Source organism: Microtus pennsylvanicus, chromosome 2, assembly GCF_037038515.1.
Source record: "Microtus pennsylvanicus isolate mMicPen1 chromosome 2, mMicPen1.hap1, whole genome shotgun sequence".
NCBI lineage: Eukaryota > Metazoa > Chordata > Mammalia > Rodentia > Cricetidae > Microtus > Microtus pennsylvanicus.
Genome location: NC_134580.1, coordinates 83981377 through 84002475, shown reverse-complemented (window position 1 = coordinate 84002475; position 21099 = coordinate 83981377).

Below are 21099 nucleotides of genomic sequence, written 5' to 3'. Positions count from 1 at the left end.
CCTAGAGTAAGTGGCCGTTCGGCCCGTTGCAGATTGATGAGTGACAGGAAGAGGTGGTTATTTGATCCCAGGAAATGTTTCTGGGCCGGGGTCACTGTTACCAGCTTTTGAATCAATACCTCTCAGGCCAGAAAGTTCAGTTCTGTTTCTCAAGTGAGAGAAGCAAAGAGCCTGATGCCAGTGAGTGTGTGCTGAGCCGGGGTAAGAGGGAGGGGCGGGAGCACACATAGTCAGTCCTCGGGGTATCGAGGAACACCCAAGGGTCTTCGTCCCTCAAGCTTCCCTCATCTTTCAAGGCCTTGATCACCTTCAGCACCTCTTCAGGGAAATAAGCACCAGACACTGCTTCACAACAGAAACCCATACTGGATGCACTGTAGGCTGCTCAGGGTTCAGAAACCACACATTCATTTAGTTACCCATTAATTTGGACTCTCCGACAAATGGAGCGATGAATCCGACAGTCCCCACTCAGCCGTGTCTGTAGTCTAGAGGGGAAGAGAAACAAATTGGTACTTTGAGAGAAGAGTAGACAGGAATCTGGGAATCTAGGGTGGCTTTCCAGAGGAGGTGATGCTTCAGCCGGAAAGTCAGGGTGAACAGAAGCCAGCCTTCTCCAAAGGGAGGGGATGCAGGCAGATGCAGCAGCCAGCCTTCCCCAAAGGGAGGGTATGCAGGCAGATGCAGCAGCCAGCCTTCCCCAAAGGGAGGGTATGCAGGCAGATGCAGCAGCCAGCCTTCTCCAAAGGGAGGAGAGTGCAGGCAGATGCAGCAGCCAGCCTTCCCCAAAGGGAGGAGAGTGTGGGCAGATGCAGCAGCCAGCCTTCCCCAAAGGGAGGAGAGTGTGGGCAGATGCAGCAGCCAGCCTTCCCCAAAGGGAGGGTATGCAGGCAGATGCAGCAGCCAGCCTTCCCCAAAGGGAGGAGAGTGTGGGCAGATGCAGCAGCCAGCCTTCCCCAAAGGGAGGAGAGTGTGGGCAGATGCAGCAGCCAGCCTTCCCCAAAGGGAGGAGAGTGTGGGCAGATGCAGCAGCCAGCCTTCCCCAAAGGGAGGAGAGTGTGGGCAGATGCAGCAGCCAGCCTTCCCCAAAGGGAGGAGAGTGTGGGCAGATGCAGCAGCCAGCCTTCCCCAAAGGGAGGGTATGCAGGCAGATGCAGCAGCCAGCCTTCCCCAAAGGGAGGGGATGCAGGCAGATGCAGAAGCATGCTCAAAGATCTAGGTAGAAAGCTCGTGCTGTGTTTTGCAAAGCAGAATAGTTCTATTTGACTGCATAAAAAAATCTCCATACACAATGGAGATTGATCAGAAACAGAACTTTAAAATGTAGCCTTCTGCTACCCACATGCTCCTCCCTACCCTGTGGTTCTCCCTATTCACCTCCAGGACACCAGTGTGTATCTGGAGAGAAAGGCAGAGGATGTCTGAGCAAGGGACAGGCCCTACCAGGCATTGGAATCTAGGATGTGAGTGATAGCAAAAGCTCCACTGTGGTCCTGCTGCTGTGAGGGACTTCCTGGCTGAAGCAGGAGTTGACCAGTTTCAGTCCACTCAGAAGACCTGTGCCCCAAAACCTAAACACTGTAAACCATGACATGAAAAATAAATGATCACCCCAATATGGGTTCTTGTGATGACCCCTGAGATCATAACTTGAAGTCCAAACACTCTTTTTCCTCTCTTCTTCTGCATGTAGCCTAGGCCTTTGTGATCACCAGGGACCCCCCTAGAGCAAGACTCCTGGAAACGGCCTGTCCCCGTATCAAGGAAACTAATCAACGTCCCCTTTTCATGTAATAATGTTCTGTCCTTTGGATAACTATCCCAGTTTCTGTGCAGCATTCCTGACTCCCCCTGGGTTCTCTTTTGAAACACTCCCTTGACTGTTTCTAGTAAACCATTGCTAGGATGTCCATGCAAGGAGACCCTGGATAGAGGACAGGATGTTCAGACAACATGGTAGCCAGGAAGGAGAACTTAGGCAGAGGCTGCAAGCTTCTATTATAAAGTGAAAAAGAGAAGAGACATGGATAAGTGGCCTTAAAAGCTCTACCCAGGATATGCACATGTTCGTGTCTCTATAATTGACTGTGAGTTGAGTAGTTTATAGTGGTCCTTTACAAAGCACAATGAAGCCATCTTGAGAGCTTGCTCCAGTGCTGATCCCAATCATGCGGATGAAGCTTGAAGTCTGGAGTTCTAAGTTCCCAGACACGGCCATGTTTGCCATCTACCACTGCCTGGCAAATTACTCCCAAATTAATCATTATGAGAAACAAATGTTTATTATTTTGTGTCGTCTTTGGACACTTTAACTGAAACTATGCCCCACGTGCTAGTGCAGTTTTTCTAACTGTGTAACAGGGAACACGTCAGCTGAGCTGTGGTCTCTGCAGTCACTGAACTATCAGGCTCTGTCACGCTTCAGTTGGCAAGGACCCACTGTGTGGGCCTCTTTAGGGTTGTTCAGAGGCTGGAAGCTATAGAGGCTCTCGCCACCCCCAGACAAAGTTTCTCTCTGTAGTCATGGCTGTTCTGGAACTCACTCTGTAGACCAGACTGACCTTGAACTCAGAGATCCATCTGCCTCTGCATTAAAGTCGTGTGCTACCACAGACCAGCCCACTATAGTGACTTTTACACAGAATCCTAGAATTTACCAGCTATCCCCTTTGCCATGTTCTCTTCATCAGGAGAAAATCACTAACTTTAGTCTCTTCAGGAAAGAAGCAAGCCCCACTCTTTGAAAAGATGACATAATTAGAATCCATCACAGACACCAATACCTCTGGGACTCACTGGGGAAGGCAAGATATTTTATTTATTTTGTTTCATTTTCCAGGATGTACACATGTGTTTATTTAGGTGTATGGTGCGCATGTGTGTGCATACATACATGTGAAGGACAAAGGACAACCTCAGACATCATCCCTTAGGAGTCACCACCTTGTTTTTGTTGTTTTGTTTTTTTTGAAACAAGATCTCACTCTGTATCCAGACTCAGCTGGAACAATAGACCAGGCTAGCCTTAAACTCATGAAGATCTGCCTGCCTCTGGCTCCCCAGTGCTTGGATTAAAGTCACCAGTACATCCAGTCCTACATCAGCTCTCTCAGTGGCCTAGAGCTTACCAACTAACTAGGAAAACCTAGTGGATCAGCAAGCCCTGGAAATCCCCCTGTCTCCACCTCCACAATGCACACACCACTACTCTCAGTTTTCAGGTGCATTCTGGGAACCCAATGCTCATCTTTAAACCTACACAGCAAGTTCTTTGCTGACTAAGCGATCAACTCAGCCCAAGACAAGGCTTTGGAATAGAGTGTCCACCATCACTCTGCTGACAGTGAGGACAGGCTTGTTGGCACTCACTCTCGAGTCATTAGCCACTTACTACCTCATCTGAAAGTTTCATGAAGGACCATTGGCTTTGATATCTTATCAAACTGATACCATAATTCCTCACACGTGTGCTCAGTTAACAGCAGCCATTGTTTGTAAATGGAGACTGCTCACTAGTTTTCTGGCTGCCCACACCCAAATAATCACACAGAAACTATATTAATTACAATACTGTTTGGCCAACAGCTCAGGCACATTTCTAGCTAACTCTTAAAGGAGCGGTTCATTTCTAGTAATCTGTGTATCAGCACAAGGCTGTGGCTTACTAGTAAGGGTCTGGTATCTATCTCCTTTGGCAGCTACATGGCGTCTCTTTGACTCTGCCTACTCTCTATATATACATCTCTTCTATCCTGGCGTTATTCTGTCCTTCCATAGACCAAAGCAGCTTTATTCATTAGCAAATAAACACAACACATATACAGAAGGACATCCCACATCATCTCCCATTTTCTGTCTAAATAAAAAGGAAGGCTTTAACTTTAACATAGTAAAATTACATATACAAAACAGTTATCAAGCAAGAATTATAGCTACAAATTTAGTCTATTTACATTTGGCAAATTGAGGAAAATATATCAGTTATCTTATCTTTCTGAGTCTAAAGTTTTATATCTAATTTATCTTTTATCATAAGGAAGGAAAACTATAACTATCTGTCTTCAACTCTTCAAAGACCCCAGAAGGATATAATATTATCTAAGTAAACAAGAAGTGCATTTTAAGCAACTTCCAACGTTCTAGAATTGACAGAGACATCTTGCTGCCTGGACAGTCACCCAAAGTTTATATGTAACATTGGGGCACCCATCTTCAGCATACAGGCATATAGTATGCAACAGACCTTTTCATGAAGCAGGAAATTTGAAGATCTGTTCTACCTTGTAATGGCAAAGTTCAACAGTTGTTTCCTTCTGTGTCCTGCAGAATGTCTGGCAGTTTCTTCTGTGAAGCAGGAACCCTGAAAGACCATCCCAACTTTTGAAAAGTTCAGCAATCACTTTTCTGTGGGTCCTGAATGTCCAGTTCATACAGCATACCATCAAGCAGTCCAGGCAAGAATAATTTCTTGCCCAACTGGCTAGCTTTGTCACACTAAAGATGAATTCCATAGTGAGTTTCTTCTGTGCCCACCAATTTCTCTGAATAGGCACTGTGAGAAGCAGAAATGTCTCCTGTTGAGAAAAGTCTAAGTTCTTGAAACATTTTAAATGCCATATTTTGTAGGTCTTTGAAATGTTGAAGATTATCTAACTGAAATATATCTCTATATCTAGAAAACCTAACATGACTAAAAGTTTGATTATTATAGAAGACTATCTATTAATCTGTATTTCTTAATTATATATTATATTTATTAAATGAGCTACACAAACATAATACCTTAAACAAGAGCAGAAATACATATATGCAGTGTAACAAAATCAACCTTAAATTTGGATTATCAAGACCCATACCAGTGCAAAAAAATCATTTTTATATCATATCTTTCATTAAATGAAAACAAACATGAAAAACAATCATTTTGGGAATTTGAGCATTGTTTTCTCCAGACTTCTTCCTGCTGTTTGTTGGGCAAAGTATTTTTAAGGTTCATAAACATTTTGGGGAGGGAGGATCCTTGTTCAATCAAACCACATTAGCCTAAAAGGAACCCACAACTTCCTATCCTCTGTGGAAACAAAAACAAAACTTCTTTTCCAAAGTAACATATCCTTAGACCCAAATTTTGAAGTCAAGATACCTTTATATTGGTTTAGCTTAGCAGTCCCCAGAATCAAATGTCTCTCTGCAGTCAAAAAAATTCAAAGAAAACATAATAGTATAATAATCCAGACTGTCTGTGCATATTCCATTTTTACATGGCTTATTTCCCTTTACTCCTTTAATCTATGACTGTCTGTACTCTTTTATATTACTTTACTATCCATTTAAAGACTTTCTTTTATTTTTTAAGCTATTTATTAATTTGTGTAACTGTTATGCTCTTTCTCCTCTCTCACAAGCCTACATACATTTTCTAAACACATTGTGTCTTGTTTAGAGGTCTTTATGTCTGAATCTGTCCTATTGTGTATCTGAATTTTTTTTCTGACAAGGAGCACCTTATTTTATGCTCAGTAGACATGACTAGGTCCATCTCCACGCCCCTGCCTGTTTGCTCTGCCTTGTTCAACACGATGGCGGTATGTTCACTGATTCTGCGGTTATGCTCATCATCCCAGCTCCAGGAATACATCAGGGTTGTAACACGCTGCTCACAGATTCCATTTAAATGCTCTGTAACAGGATCTCCTGAAAAAGCCAGACCAGTTCTTGCTGCCAGAATGAACCAGGAAGCTGGCTCTTAAAGGAGCTATGCAATCTTTGCCACTAACACTGAGTCAGAAAGACTTCTCTTAAAGGAGCAGTGCCTCTGCTTGCCTCCAGCAAACAGAGTCTATCTGAAAAAAAAAAAGTAACTACTGAGAAGCTATGCTTGGCTCCCATTTTTGTGGGTCTAGAAGCCCTCTTTTTTTTAAAAGCTTTTTTAGGCCTTATGTACATCCATGCCCCCAGACAATGGGTGCCATTTTGTAAATAGAGACATCTCATTGATTTTCCAGCAGCCTAGACCCAAATAATCACACAGAAACTATATTAATTACAACACTGTTTGGCCAACAGCTCAGGCGTATTTCTAACTAGCTCTTATATCTTAAAATAGCCTATTTCTATTCATCTGTGTATAGGAATAAGACTGTGATTTACTGGTAAGGGTCCGGCATCTGTCTCCTTGGGGCAGTTACATGGAGTGTCTTTGACTCTGTCTTCTCTCTCTCTCTCTCTCTATATATATATATATGTGTGTGTGTGTGTGTGTGTGTGTGCGCGCGCGCGTGTGTATGTATGTATGTATGTATGTATATCTTCCAGCCTGGCTTTATTCTGCCCTGCCATAGGCCAAAGCAGCTTTATTCATTAGCCAATAAAATCAACACATATACAGAAGGACACCCCACATCAATTGTTACTAGATGACTAGATGAACTGACCTGTTTCTTAGTGGCAGATACAGGGGTTCTAGGCTCTGCCCTCTTTACCTAGTACATGTTGTCTTTTACCCTTAGTAGAGCAGAAACGGAATTATGCCAGGATTCTAAAACCTCCTCTTTTCTCCCCAAAGTCTCTTACAAAGAATCTGGGCAGGTAGGTGGAGTTGGAGCTGAGAGAAGAAATGGCTAGACCATGTGAAGTCAATGTTCGAGATGGCACAGTTTTCAGACTTCTGAAGGCTCAACTTGGAACAAGATCCAGGACTGATGATCTCTGGAGATGGAGTTGATGATCTGTATTTATCACACATCTTCTAGAAAACTTCTATGTGTACAAGGATTTGAGCAACACTGCAGGCAGATTCAAAAGATTTATTTATTCACCTACCTCCCCCACCACCACCTCCCAAAAGAACGAGAAGGCTTGACTTTGAGTTCCTGAGGACAATAATGAGCTGTCCTCCTGGGGCCCTGTCTGAGGCCAGAGCAGGACTGGCCCTTGGCTTGACCCGGTGAGGAACTTGTCCCAGTGAGTAATGATCCAGCCTAGCCCAGCCTGGCTGCGGTTTGTCTACGGGCCCCGTGACAGGGCCATCCACTCAGATAACCACAGTCTTACTTTGTGGGATCAAATACTAGTTCAGGATTTATGAGTCCAAAAAAACAACATGGTTGTGCTCAGGAGGGGATGGGGTAGGGGTGGGGTCCTTCTGCCTCCAGAGCCTTGGCTCTTTACCTAGCTTTGGGCTTCGGGACAGGCCCAGAGGACAGGAGCAGGGTCAGCAGACAAAGTAACAGCATAGCAGCTGTTTTCTGTCTCCTCTCATTTCTTCCACTCTGTCAGAGGCTAAAGTCACAGCACAGCCCATGCTGATGCATTTTGTCATCTTAAAATGCAGGGTGAGATTAAAAATTAAAAGGCAGCCTTGTCCCATTCTGTAATCAAAGCATGGAAAAAATGTTTATCATTGTTCTCCTCTTAACTGCTGGAGTGAGGGGCTGACTAAGGGCTGAGATGCTGCAGGCTTGACTTGAAACTTCCAGGCGGGAATCTGTCCATCTCTTCGCCCCTTTGGACTTATGGTTAAGCGACAACTTTTAGAAACAAGCATGGAGAAAGTCCAACCTTAGTTCCCAGTTTTTTCTGAGAGGCGTCCATGTATTCTGTTAACTGACTCTGATAACTCAGAGCCACTCACCTCTCAGACAACATCCAAAAACAGTGATGGATTTCAACATTACAAGACGTACTAGCGGGGAACCGCAATGAAAGGAGACACCAGAATTAGCAAGATCGTGTCTGGAGGTGATGAAGGTGAAGAAGAGAGTGGTGGGATGGCTTGGAAAGTTCCTCAAACTGGGCTTTGGTTAGAAGGAACAAATAGCCAAACCCTGAGATTTTACATTTGAACAACAGGTCTGGGGAGATGGCTTGGTGGGTAGGGTGCTTCCTGAACAAATGTGACGACCTGAACCCCCAGAACCCACAGTTGGCGCAGGAGCATGTACGTGTAGTCACAGCGTTCCTGTGGGGAAAGGGGAGGTGGCGACAGGAGAAGCCATGTGACAGATAGCCTGACACACATAACAGTGAATGACAGAACCTACCTCAAACGAGGAGGAAGATGAGGACTGACACCCAAGGTTGTACTCTGACGTCTGCGTGCATCCCATGCTCTCACACACAAATGCAGAGGCTTTTTACGGGGTCTAATCACTCTTCCCCAGTGGTCACTTATCTAAGGACAGTCTCGTTCTCTTTTCTCACTTTTTTCCCACCTCCCATTTGCTTTGAATGGAAGCTCACACAGCCTCCTGGCCCAGAGAGCTCAGAAATAGCCAGCAGGGCTGTTCCTCCAAAGATTTCCCCAGGTCAGATTTTACTGTTTTTGGCCCAAAGCTGCTGCAAAATTTACAGAGCAAAAGAGACGTACAATGCGGTCTACTGAACAAATCACTGAGTTAGGGTGAGTTTTTCTATGCTCCGAGGTACTTAGCGTTTAGAGGCAATTTCATAAAAGCCGCTATTAGACTAATATATCACAATAGCAATTCAGCAAGGTTGTCTGAAGGTTTGAGCCGTGATTTCAGGGCTGTCAGCCCCAAAAGCTCTGCACACAAAGTTGGGGGAATTCTGTTAATGTGGCTGGGAGGTGATGGAGTCCTCTGAGCCCTGACAAATGCCATGAACCTCAGAAAATGCTCACATGTGTATTCACATAAAATTCCAGGGTCTATGAACTCCTGAAGTCCATCCATGGGTCCCCCTAGGGATCTCTGGACCCCGGTTTCCTGCTTTAAAATTTATATTTGTGGAATTTTATCCAAGGTGCTTTAAATTTTTTTTTAAAAATAAAGCAGAGAGTCTATAGAGCATGGTTCTTCTTGGTTTTGAAATGTTACATAGAAATAAACATTTGATATCTGAAAGGATAAGGGCAGTGTTTACTTTTCATCTTATACAAACTGTTTTAAATTACTGTAAACTTTTTTTAAAGATTTGTGTGTGTGTGTTAATGTGTATATGTGTGTGTTTGACTGAGTTTAAGTGTTTCACATGTGTGCAGAAGCCAGGCAGAACCAGAATAGGACATTAGACCTCTTAACTGTAGTTTCAGGCAGTTGTGAGCCATCATGTGTATACGAGGAACTGAAGCAGAGTCCTCTGTAAGAGCGGCAGGCACTCTTAACCACTGAGCCATCTCTCCAATTCTAGGATTATTTTACCTAGTATAATGATTTTCTTAAGAAATTAAACCTTGGGGCTGGAGAGATGGCTCAGCGGTTAAGAGCATTGCCTGCTTTTCCAAAGGTCCTGAGTTCAATTCCCAGCAACCACATGGTGGCTCACAACCATCTGTAATGGGGTCTGGTGCCCTCTTCTGGCCTGCAGGCACACACACAGACAGAATATTGTATACATAATAAATACATAAATATTTTTTTAAAAAAGAAATTAAACCTTAAAAATTTACAAATAATGACAACATCTGAATCAGAGGATGTATTTGCTATTTTGGGGCACTTGTTCTTGATGAAGGCCAGCTACTTTAAGGAGGATATAGAAAAGAAAGGGCAGAAAAATGTCACATGGGAGATATGGCTAGGGGCTCAGTAGATAAAAGGCTGATGAATTTACATGAGATTATCTGGGTAGACCAGGAATGGTCTGGAAATACATTTCTGATAGAGTTTGTCTGCAATGAGAAGAGACTAAATTGGCCACGTCAGGTGGTCTCCTCTGATCTTTATGTCAAATTGGAATCCATACTGGTGAGCTCAACTACAGGAAGCACTAGGACCCAACCTGCTTACAGACTAGTCCCAGTACCAGCCCAGATCAGCTCCTTTTCATAAAGGAATGGAGCTGAAGCAGAAAATAGTAACAACAAACACGGACTTGATTGTCCCACGCATGGGCCCACTGCATGGGGAAGCATTGTTTGGGTTTTTCTGTTCATACGCACATGAATCCCCAGAGAAGGAAGATAAATCGAGTATATAATATGCCAAACCCTGATCGCCTTTCTGACCCAAAGCTTCTCCTTGCTGAGGTGGTAAGAGGACCTTGGGAAGGTCCTAATAAAGCACTTTGTTTTTGGAAGTCACTTATTACCTTAGAGATAGGTTTTGGGGAGAAATGTATACAGCTTAACACATTACATAGAACATTAAGGAAGGCTCAACTGTGATAGGAAAAAAGAAACTGTCTCTCTTCTGAGTTGCATCCTGGATTGTCTTTGCCAGCTTCCTTACTTTCCTTTCCAATCCAAAACTGCTGTGAAATTTACAGAGCAGTGTAGACAGAGACTACATGTTTGTTTCCCAGCTGCCTGGACGTGAATACTCACACAGAAACTATATTAATTACAACACTGTTTGACCAGAAGCTTATGCATATTTCTAGCTAACTCTTACATGTTAAATTAACCCATTTCTATTAATCTGTGTATCACCACGAGGCTGTGGCCTACTGGTAAGGTTTTAGCTGGCGGCTGGCATCTTTCTCCTTTGGCAGATACATGTCATCTCTCTGACTCCAGCTATTTTCTCTCTGTTCGGATTTTCCGCCTGGCTTTACTCTACTTAACCATTGGCTGAAACAGTTTCTTTAATAACCAATGGTAATAAAACATATTCATAGTGTACAGAGAGGAATCCCACATCATCTCCCCCTTTCTGTCTAAATAAAAAGGAGGGTTTTAACTTTAACAGAGTAAAATTACATGTACAAAACAGATATTAAGCAAGAATTATAGTTATAATATTTATATCTACTTTACCTTTTATCATAACTAGGGAAAACCATAACTATCTATTTTTAACTCCATCAAAGACTCCAGAAGGATATAATATTACCTAAGTTAACAGGAAGTGTATTGTAAGCAACTTTCAAAACTCTAAAATTGACAGAGACATCTTGTTGCCTGGACAGTCACCCAAAGTTTTTCTGCAACATTGGAGCATCCATCTTTAGCCTATAAGCCCATTGTCTTCGGCAGACTTTTTCAAGAAGCAGGGAATTTGAAATACTGTTTTGCCTCTATTGGCAGTGTGCAGTCATTTTCTTTTGTATCCTGCAGAATGTCTGGCAGACTCTTTTATGAAGCAGGAACCCTGAAGGACTGTCTTACCTTTCGGCTAGTTTACCATTCATTTTTTGTGGCTACTACATGTCCAATTCATACAGCATCCCATCAACAAGCAGTCCAAGCATGAGCAATTTCTTGTCCAAATAGCTAACAAACTCCATAAGGGGACGCTTCAATGCCCATCTTCCTCTTGAAGTAATTGGTGCTGCCAGGAGCAGACATGTCTCATTGGTGAGAAAAGTCTAAAATCTTAAAATATTTTTTAAGTCTTTGAAAGATTTGGAGACTACCTATCCATCTGAAATATATGTCTGTACATCTAGAAAACCTAACTTACATGACTACAAGCTTGACTATTATAGATGACTATCTATTAAACTATATTATTAATTATACTTTATATTTATAAGTGAGCTGCCCAAACACAACACCTTAATCAAAACCAGAAATATAAATGTAACAAAACTGACCTTAAATTTGCATCAGTAAACCAAAATCCATACCAATACAAAGTAGTCATCTCTATAGCATATTCCCCTTTAAATGTAAGTAAACATTAATAAACAATCATTTAGGGAATTTGGGCATTGTTTACTAGACAACTTCCTGCTGATTGGAGGCACTATTAAGCAGGTCTTTCATGGGGTATCCTGTGTGGTGGGTCCACCTCAGCCAGCAATCCTGAAGCTGTCATGGATGTTGGACCATCTGGGTCACTGCTTCAGAGGGTCTTATTTGATCAAACCATACAAGGGAGGAGAAAATCAACAGCTCTCTATCCTCTGTGGAAACAAAAGCAGAACATCTTTTCCAAAGTAAATCCTTAGACTCAAATTTTGAAGTCAAGATACCTTTAAAACATATATATTGGTTTAGCTTAGCAATCCATACAATGAAATGTTTCACTGTACTTAGCTCATTCACAGTCAAAAATTTAAAGAAAACACAATAATATACATAACCAAGATTCTCTGAGTATTTTACATCTTTATGTGGTTTATTTTTCTTTATTCCTCTAATTGATGACTCTCTGTACTCTGTCTCTTTAAAGACTTTGTTTTACTTTTTAAGATTACTTTTTAACGGTCTATACTTTTTCTTTTTTCTCTCTCAGGCCTATGTACATTTTTTTAACACACTGTAGCCCACTTAGAGGATTTTTAAAAATCTAAATCTGTCTTTATTGTGTATCTGTAATCATTTTCTGAACAGGAGCACCTTTTTTTTTTTTAATGCTAAGCAGGCATGGCTAAGGCTAAGGCTGCCTTGCCTTTTGGCTCTGACCAGTCCTACATTAAAGAGGTATGTTTACTGCCAGCTCTACATGCTATGTTCTCCACCCTAGCTTCAGGGACACAGCAGGTCCACTTCACCATCAATCAACCTATAGCACTCTGCCCACAAACTCCATTCAAATCTCTGTAGCCAGGCCTCCCAAAAGAGCCAGAGACTTTCATACCAGCACAAACCAGGAAGGGCTCCCCTAAAGAAGCCACACCCTTTGATGCCAATGCTGAGTCAGAAGACCTCTCTTAAAGAAGCCATGTCTCTACTTGCTTCTAGCAAACAGGCCCACCTAAGAAATGTTGCTACCATGAAGCTGTGCTTAATTCTGTTTTATTGTGTCTAGAATTCCTTCCCACGCTCTCTCAGGTTTTATGTGGATATAGTCACTCCACATTGGGTGCCATTTTGTAAACGGAAACTGTTCATTCCTTTTCCAGCTGCCGGGTTATGAATAATCACACAGACACTATATTCATTATAACACTGTTTGGCCAATATTTTATGCATATTTCTAGCTAGCTCTAACATGTTAAATTAACCCATTTCTATTAATCTGTGAATCACCACGAAGCTGCAGTGTACTGGTATGTTTCTGGCTGGTGGCTGGCATCTTTCTCCTTTGACAGCTTTGTGGTGTCTCTGACTCTGCCTACTTTCTCTCTATATTTCTGTTCCAATTTCTTGCCTGACTTAAATCATTGAACAAAACAGCTTCTTTAATAACCAATGGTAATAAAAGATATTCATAGAATACAGAGGGAATTCCACATTATCCAGAGAGAGGGACAATGTGGTCTACTGTCCAGGTTATTGCGTTATCATGAGTTGCTATGTTCAAGGTACATAATATTTAAATTCAATTTTATATAAATCCTCATTAGACTAGTATATTAACACTGTAACAAAGATGTCTGACAGTTTGAGATGAGCTGAGAGAAGGCCTAGACCAGCTACTGCTTTGTTTCCTTCTAGATTTGTAAACCATCCATCCACTGTAAACTTAGTCCAATCTCTTGAGATCCTAGTGTTAGTAGATTAATTCTCTACTAACTCCTAATCACTCTCCAAAATGCTTTTCTAAGGGAGACAGAAGGAAGCAATGATGTTTATTGTTATTAGTGAGATTTAATGACATGAAAAGATCTGCTATCACATAAGGATAAGCTGCAAAAATCTAGCTGATGTCTGTGAGTAGGAGTTATACATTTATCCTACCATCAGAAAGTAAAAGACATTGATGGGTTAAGAACATTCTTATTTTTCCCTTCTTTTTTCTTAGCTTCTCCTTGGGACCAAGTCTGTCAGTGGGGTATGGGATAACTCATGATATCAATAGTCCATTTGACTTATTATTATAAGGTATGACTGTCACTACCTTATGCAGAAAGTCCTAGACTTGGGGGTTTTTGACTTAATGATCCCACAAAAGCAATACCTACTCAGTAGAAATCACATTTTAAGTTTGAACCTTAGCCAAGGCTAGCAACATGAAGTGTGATTGTTTCTGGAGAATCTGGACTCTAGGCAGTCATGTGGTCATGAATGGAAACACCTCTTTACCGTATTGTACTGTGTGTAGAGAAGCTACAATGTTTGGAAGGTTGGGTGTATTAAATGTCTTTGCAGCTTACAGTGCTTCAAACTTATGTTGGGTTTCATGTGTTCCTACAGTCCTCCTTGGTCTACTTAAGACAGCCTCCCACTTTATAAACCTCTCATCTCATTTGATCTTCCCAATGCATTAGTAAGGTCCTGGTGAATGTCTCCACTGGACAGTTAAAGAAACCGAGGCTTCAGGAGGACAAGGAAATTTCCCCAAGACCACTCAGTGCCTCATGGAGAAGGAGATACTTGAAATTAGGTCTTCTAAGCTCAAGCCCAATGCTCTTTCCCACCTACTAGACAAGAGCAGACAGGTGACAAAACAAAGCACCAAAAAACAAGACGTCGTCCCTAGGCAGAATTCAGGGCTCGTCTAGGACACTGCTTTCAAAAAAGCAAAAGTGACAGTAAGCAACTGGCATGTCCTTGATACTGGCCCTGTGCCACATTCTTCTGCACATGCTCTATAACCATTCTTCCTTCTGGCCCCCACAAACTGGAGACCTTCCGACAGAAAGGTCATTGAGCTCGTGCTTCCAAAGAGATTTCACTTCATCGTGGAGGGGAAGGTAGAGTGAGAATAGCTTACTTCATGAAGGCAGCAGCTTGCTCACATCCTGAAGGATCAGAAGACAAAGCAGGGATACCGGAACTGGGGAAAGGTATACCACCCTTCCAACTTCTATCTTTCATGACTTACTTTGGTCAGCCAGGTCCCATCTCCTAAATATTCCATAGCCTTCAAAATCGCACTGCAGGGACTTGAGAGATGGCTCAGTCTGTGAGATGACTGACTTCCAAACATGGCGCTGAGTTCAATCTCCAAAAGACATCTAAAAGATCCAGATACATTGGTGCAAGCTAGAATTCCAGGGGAGCAGAGACACCTGGACTGACCAGTCAGACAGTGTTGGCTGCTCTAGCAAGCTCCAAGCTATTGACCCTGCCTGGAAAAAAGGAAGTGGGTGGATTGGTACCTGAGTAACAACACCTGATGCTGATTTTGACTCCAGCATATGCCCACACCCATGCACACCTGCACACACACACACACACACACACACACACTAGCACTACAACCTAGAGACCAACCCACTCAATACCTGAGCCTAGGAGGGGCATTTCAGAATCAAACCACACTACTACTCTAAAGAGAAAAGACCATTCTTGTCCTCATTTATGCCTGTGGGATTGGAGGCTCAAAACATCAAGTGACCGCAAATTACAGACGAAAAGTGGATTTCATCCAGGCTGTAGGACGGTGGAGGTCCCGACTCCTAACCGCCAGACTCGACTCCCCCTCCCTGTGGGCTTGTTCATCATCTCATTTATCAGGCAAGCTGCTGGTCCTGAGGCCCTCAGGACCTTGGCTTGGTAGCAGGTCGCCTGATTGAATCAAGCTGAAGGCTTCCACCTCATCTGTTAACACTCTGACTGCAGCGGAGCATTAGGGGCCGAGGAGCCCTTAAGCCAGGAACACAAAATCCTCTCTTTCTGCCGAATCGCTCTTTCAGATGGCGATCAAACTCCACGAGGACTCGCAGATTTCTCAAATGGAGCCTCACTCGGCAGCGTCATTAATAAACGTCTTGAAGAAGGTCGTGGGGGAAAGGTTTGCTGCCTTTTGGCTGGGCATCTGGGAGTGAAACACGAGCAATTCAAATGCATTTTTTATTTCCACTTATTGCCTTTGTCAAGGGCCCCTGTATTCTATAGCCCAGATAGATTAGTTGTTTTAAAAAAAAAATAGTTTTATGCTTCAGTGAAATAGCACACCTCTTACTACCTCTACCAAAAAGAAAAGGGAAACCACACACAATGAAAACAAAACGGGGTAAAATATCACAAGCCCTGTGTTGACAAATTCCAGGGAGGAAAATTTTTATTTTATCCAGCAAATGCTTGTCTTCTCGTTTGGGCAGTTTGTCCCTCTAAGCGAGCGAGGCACGAAGTGAAAAGGAACAAACTTACAGTGGCTGGGCCCCCACAAAAATGCACTGATAAAGACAGGGCAGTTAAGACGCTGGAGGTAGTCGGTGCCAAAAAGAGAGGACAGCGAGACTGTTGCCTGTGACCTGGAAGTCTCGGGCCTGCAAAGACCCGAGTTCAGCCGCGGGTTTTGGCCTCTCTCTTGTGACTCCGATTGATAGCTGGTGTCTCCTGCGGATACAGCTTGAGCTAATTCCCAGGATAATGACCTGGCCCCCGTGATTTACTAACCTCACAGCGCATAACCGCTCTGGCAGGGCCGGCTAATCCTTTAATGGTCCCTGCAGTGTGTCTAGAGCAGCTCCAAAAATTCCACAGCCCTCCTTGGAACACTGGAGGGCATTGAATGCCCTGAAGGGCCCCCGACCACATCTCCCCACCCCCAAGCCCTTATCTTATCAGGTAGCTAATTCCCACAAATTATTGTGTGGTTCAGGCAGAAAAAAAAATGAAATTGCTCTCAAATCATAAATTTCTCACTTTCTGGACAGCTGCTAAGTCAGGAAATCTTGCCCAAGTGGGTCTTAGTCACCGTTGTGAACAATTAGGACCTGTTAAGTACCTTCAGCTCCCTTGAAATACAATGTTTATTGATGGGAGGGAAGAAAACAGTTTATAGAGAGATTTAGTAAGCTATCCACTCTTAAGTGGGCTGTAATCCTTCACTGGGGATAATGTGGCTCTGAAGACACTGTCCCAGGCATGCAGTCTAGGGCCCATAGCACTCCGGTCACAATGGCCATCCTCAGCCTCAACACTGGCTTCAAGATGGGGGACCCTCAGGCTTCCCAAAGCTAGTCCTACCCGAAGCTGAGAGTAACTTCCGGGGATGCAAAGGGAACAGAACACGTTGGGTCTCTGAGCCTCAGAAAGGACACAGGGGGCCTCTTTCTCCATTTTAAGTTGTCTCTAGGCTCCATCTAGTCACCATGCCTACCCCTGGCTGCCCAAACAGCCTCCAACTCTCCGCGGGTTATTGTAAGAGCCCCTCCACCGTCTTCTGGCTCTACCTCTTTTCCATTCAGTCTTTTGAACTTCTTTGTTGAAGCAAAATCTCTATAATGTAAAACTAAGCAATCAGAAGAATATAATTTGGGATGGGGGTGTCGCTCGGTGGTAGTGCAACGAACGTTATCGAGCTCCTGGGTTCATTTATACCACTGCAAGTAACTACATACACAGCTAAATAAGTGCATGGTTACTCGGTGGTAGTGTGTCTGCCCAACATTATCGAGCTCCTGGTTCATTTCTTAGCACTGCAAATAACTACATACACAGCTAAGTAAGTGCATAGTTTAGGGGCCTTTTAGTTAGTTTGTAATGTTAGAAAACTTTCACCTTTCTCTACGTCCAAATCAATGTCATCAACACTAAAGGAAATCTATACTCACTAAGCAACCAGTGTCAGATTTTCTTGCTCCCTGGCCCTTGGGAACACGAAAAGAATCTGCCTTCTGCCTTTGTGAATGTAATTATCAGCTGGTGTGGGATGCCCTTCTCTGCTCTGCGAATATGGGCTGTTTTTACTGGTTGGTGAATAAAGCTACTTTGACCTATGGCAAGGCAGAATATAGGTAGGCAGGAAAACCAAACTGAATACAGGGAGAAAGAAGGTGGAGTCAGGGTGATGCCAGCAGCCACTGGAGGAGTAAGATGCCAAAGTATTACCAGTAAGCCACGGGGCACATGGCAATACACAGATTATTAGAAGCGAATTAATTTATATATACTAGCCAGCTAGTAAGAAGCGTGAGTCATCAGCCAAACAATTATAATTAATATTAAGCCTTTGAATGATTATTTCATAAGCGGCTATAGGGACCAGCGGATGGGAGAAAAACCTCTAATTACAATCAGCTTTTTTCAATTTGTATTTCTATACTGCTATTCCCAGCACCTGCAGAAGAATCTACATGAGACCTCATACTTATATATGTGCTTGACTCCACAGGAGTGCTGTTAGTATCAGCCTATCATTTCTGCTGTCACCAGTTACTATGGTAAAGAATAGTAGGTCAAGTCCCTGTGTGTAAAACGTTTGGGGAAAAAAAAACCACACTGCAGGCCTGAGAGATGGCTCAGAGGGTGAAGGTGCTTGCAGGCCAATGATGCAGACCTGATGACCTGAGTTTGACCTCTGAAAAGGTGGAAGGAAAGAACACATCCTAAAAAGTTGACCTCTGACCCGCACACACCCATTCACACACACATACTAATAATAAAAATTTTACGAACCTCCCCACACTGCTGCAGAGAGTAAAGCAGGCAGCAACTGAAACCATCATATTCTGTATATATGAATTAAAATAATCTTTATCAAGAATTAGGATTTGTAGATAAGGTGCACATAAAAACCATATGTAAGCCTAGCAGAGGATCGAAGATAGCTGTACTGTCCAGCCAAGCTGCTTCACCATGACCACACGAACTGATAAAGCATCAGTGAGCAGTGGCCTTCCTCTGTCATGTGACTCAGCACCCGTGGCTGCAGCCACCCGGGACATTGCCAGCAGGTTTAGCTCTCCAGAGCAGCCTTGCATGTATCTCTCATAGCAAATGGCCACATCTAAGAAGGTCTCTTCCTTTAAGGAACCCCTATCCTGGGGACAGTCAATTAAGGCCAAAGTGACGGAGTCACACACCAGCACCCCAGACACACTGTCCATGTCTTCACAGTGGCAGCCATCCCTGAGCCCAGTAATCATCACCTCAGCCACCCTTGACCTCACAGCTCTGTGACTGAACTTCTCGCAGGTGCCACTCCTGGCATCTCAGAGGGAACCCTTGACTGCTGAAAACACTAGAACAAGGAAGTGCACAGATTAGTGACTCCAGAATTATGGCTACAAAAACGGAACACTAGCTTGCCCATCCAGAGAAGGCAACCCCTCCCCACCATCCCTGGGTTGCTCAAAGGGGGCACGGTATAATAGAAACTAGCTCTCTACTGACACAAGGAGACACTAGGGTGTGCAGGATTTTGCATCCATTCAGAATGTGGACAGCAGCAAGTGTTGTCTGTGGAAAGTTCAGTCCCTCACCCACAGGGAGTCGATCTTCACATGACCAAGAGGACAAGGAGTCCAAGTAAGGAAACTCTACAAATCCTAATTTCAAATGATGTGCAGGCTTAACCCAGCTGAACGGCGGACACCATTAGCAGCCCTTCCCCTTCCTGTTAAAACTAATACAAGTAACAACCCTGGCAAAGGAGGAATCTCAACACTCCACTTTTTGCCTGTTGGTTGGGTGGGTTTGCATGCATGTATTTTTAATCATTTTATATATTTTTAAATGTTTTTTCTTTTTGTATTTTTTTCTAATGTTTTAGTAGTTTAGTTTTTCTCCTAATAGGTTATTTTTTATAACAAGTTGCAATTTTGTGCATTTATTGTTAAGACCACATGCTTTAATCTCTATTTCAAAAGAAAAGACCTCTATGACTGACCTCCAACTTTCTACACCTATAAAAATCTTCTCTTCTACAACTATAGTAATCTTGTTACCTCTCATACCTCCAATCTTTGTAGCTTCCTTCTCGTTCACACTGTATGGCTCTTCCCTACTTTCTCCATCCTTTCTTTGTTTCTCTACTTAACTACTGATACCATTTGTTCTGTAAGATGTATATACATATATATCACACCTTCCTTAACCAGTGTCCCAATGCCAGACTCTAAACCATAATATGGGATTCCTTCTGTATATGTGTTACTTTTGTTGGTTAATGAATAAAGCTGCTTTGTCCTATGGAAGGGCAGAAAATAGGCAGGCTGAAAGGTATATATAGAGAGAATAGGCAGAGTCAAAGGGATGCCATGTAGCTGCCAAAGGAGATGTCATATAGCTAGTTACCAAAGGAGGAAAATGCTAGTACCTTACCCAGTAAGCCACAGCCTCATGGTGATGCCAAGATTAATAGAAATGGGTTAATTCAAGATGTAAGAGCTATAATTTCTGTGTGATTATTCAGTCTGGGCAGCCAGAAAATGAACACGCTATCTCCTTTTTTAAAATGGCACCCAATGTAGGGCAATTACACCCACATAAAAACTTAGAGAGCTTGAGAAGAAATTTTAGATACAAGAGAACAGAGTTAATCACAGCTTCTTGGTAGCTGCCTTTTTTCAGATAGAATCTGCTTACTGGCAGTAAGCAGAGCATGGCTCCTTTAAGACAAGTCATCCTGACTCAGTGTCAGCAGTAAAAAAAGAAAGAAAAAAATGCACAGCTTCTTTAAGATCTAGCTTCCTGGTTAGTGCTGGAAAAACAAATTCTGGCTCTTTCAAGAGGTCCTGCACTTAAATGGGGTCTGTGAGGAGCATGATATAAATTGTTTAATGGCAACATAGACCCACTCCCTCTCCATAGCTGGGGCAGTAAGCATGACTAGAAGAGTTGACAGTGAATGTACATCCACCATGTTGGACTGTGCAGGGCCAAAAGGCAAAGCAGCCTCAGTCCTAGCCAGCTTAGCATTTTAAGAAGCATTCCTGATCAGAAAAGGATTTCAGATACACAATGGGACAGATTCAGACCTAAAAGACCTCTAATCAAGACATAGTGTATTTAAAAATGTACATAGGCTTGGGAGAAAGAGGGAAAAAAGTAAAGACAGTTATAAAAAAGATGCAAAGTCTTTAAAGAGACAGTGAAAGTAATATAAAAGAGTACAGACAGTCATAGAATAAAGGGATAAAAAATAATAATAATATAAATATTAAAAAGTAACAGAAAAATAAGTCATATAAAATGGAATATACACAAAGAGTCTGGATTGTGTAGATTATTATATTTTTTTGAATTTTTTGACTGCAGAGAGAAATTTGATTCTGGGGCTGCTAAGTTAAACCAAGATATGTATTTTAAAGGTACCTTGGCTTCAAAATTTGGGTCTAAGAATATGTTACTTTGGAAAAGAAGCTCTGCTTTTGTTTCCACAGAGGACGAGAACCTGTGGATTCCTTCCAGGCTAATGTGGTTGGATGGAACAAGACGCTCTGAAAGTTCTCTGTGAACCCTAAAAATGCTTCATCTACCAAAAAGCAAGAAACAACTTGGAAAAAACTATGTCCAAATTCCCAAAATGATTATTTATAAATATTTGTTCATTTAAAAGGGGGCTGGCTATAAATCTTTAATGGTCACAGTCAATCTCTTTTTTTAAAAAGGGGGGATATGATATAGAGATGAAT